Genomic DNA, 1955 nt, shown 5'->3' on the forward strand with positions numbered 1-1955 from the left:
ACTGAAGTGACTTAGCATGCATGCTTGGTAAAATAATAGTTAAAACATTATGATTTAATATAATAAAATAATAGTTAAAACAATAATGGTTAAAACATTACTCCTTTGTGGCCACTGTTCACCCTTATGCTCAGATAACTAAAAATATGTACCTAGAAATATATCAAAACAAAACAGATTTCTTCTTGTAGATGAAATAGCTAAGATTTTGGCCTCTTTATTGATTGCAGGTCATATATTTGGCTTGAAAAAAACCACAATAAACAGTGCCAATTAAAAGTTACAGAAGCTACGGTTTTCTTCTAGATTTTTAAATGCTCATGGAGAGTCAACTTCCGTGATGCATAGCACACAGTGCGTACTCGAGTCATTCCCACAGGAATTATTTATATGAGCAAAACAAGATTGTGTTTCTCATTACACAAACATTACCTGAATTTATCCAACCAACACACTAGTTTTAAAAAAATCATCTGTAACTAAAAGCATTGTCTTGTTTGTTGGATGCCATCCCCATTGGAATCATATCCAAAGCATCTAGAAATAACTCAAAACTAGAAAGTGGCCTATTTGCTAAGGCTGCCTATGATTCTTGCTATAAAATAGTTGCCAGTCTGATCTGAATGTCTAAAAAGAATGGGAATTATAGGGTTCTTCTAGATTTCTAAAGAACTTGCCAGAAGGAGGCAGAGAGCCAAGAAATCCACCTGCCTGCTTGGTGGCAGCTTGTGAAAGGGCAAGGCTGAGATTTTCTGGACGTTCTGTCCAATGACACGGTACAGAAAATACACCGGAAGATGGAGGAACAGTCTATGGTGTCAGCCTCCAACAGACTCCCTTGAGGTAGTCCTCAGATGAAGGAAAGCAGAGTGAAGGGAGACCCTTGTCACCATTCTACCATCAAATATGGAGTTGAACATTCCCACTTGAGCAATAAAACAAACGCCAATTGCAAACAAGGACTTCATTCAAGCCATCTTTGTGGGAGATCTGGGTTCAATGCCTGGGTTGGGACGATCCCCTGGTGGAAGGCATGGCAACACACTCCAGTATTCTTGCCTGGAGAATCCCCATGGACAGAGGAGCCTGGCAGGCTGCAGTCCATGGGGTCACCAAGAATCAGACACTACTGAGCAACTAAGCAAAGCACAGCACATCTGTGGTTATTCTTCAGTTTCTCTTCTTGCCTACTTTCTAGGCTTTGTTGGTCAGCCAGCTGATTCTTACTGTTTTCTTCTTCTTTTTAATTTTTTACCCCATTTTTCCATTTCCACCCTCAGTCTCTTGTACTTGTCTGTCCTGTAAACCAGAACCCAGGTTACTCTGGTGTGTGCGGTGTGTGTGGGTGCTAAGTCACTTCAGTCATGACTAGTTCTTCATGACCTTATAGACTGTAGCCAGCCAGGCTCCTCTGTCTATAGGATTCTCCAGGCAAGCATACTGGAGTGGCTTGCCAAGCCTCCTCCAAGGGATCTTCCTGACCCAGGGATAGAACCCATGTCTCCTGCGGCTCCTGCATTGCAGGCGGATTCTTTACTGCTGAGCCACTGGGGAAACTCGAGAATAAGAGGCACAAGAAGACAAAGATGATGAGCAGTGTGTCCATCAGCTGAGTGCTCATCTGAGACTTCTGTCCGTACACTCCCACCCAACCTGGGGAGGGGAGGAAGCTCTCGAGAGCCAGATTTCAGGACCACTTAATTGTCAAACCTGCCTGGCTGCACCAAAACCAAGTATAAATCTTAAATCCAATTAGTAAACAGTGCTGGGAGACTGGGACATCCTGCTCCCAAACAGCCCTTAGACCTACGATTTATCTTTCCTTAATATATTACATAGTGTAGGCGAAAGGTTACTATTATGGACCAGAATGCTCTGGAAATAAGCATCCCAGAACAGCTGAGATTGTTGCTAAATAACTGATGAGAAGGATAATGTCAGGATGCTTCTCAGTT

At 42.6% G+C, this 1955-nt stretch overlaps 1 pseudogene; it reads right to left on the reverse strand.

The window, feature by feature from the left end:
* Positions 1-627: 627 nt before the first annotated feature.
* LOC138436405 (calcium load-activated calcium channel-like) lies at positions 628-1621 on the reverse strand (annotated as a pseudogene).
* Positions 1622-1955: the final 334 nt, after the last annotated feature.

Source organism: Ovis canadensis, chromosome 3 (assembly GCF_042477335.2).
Source record: "Ovis canadensis isolate MfBH-ARS-UI-01 breed Bighorn chromosome 3, ARS-UI_OviCan_v2, whole genome shotgun sequence".
In the NCBI taxonomy this organism is placed as follows: domain Eukaryota; kingdom Metazoa; phylum Chordata; class Mammalia; order Artiodactyla; family Bovidae; genus Ovis; species Ovis canadensis.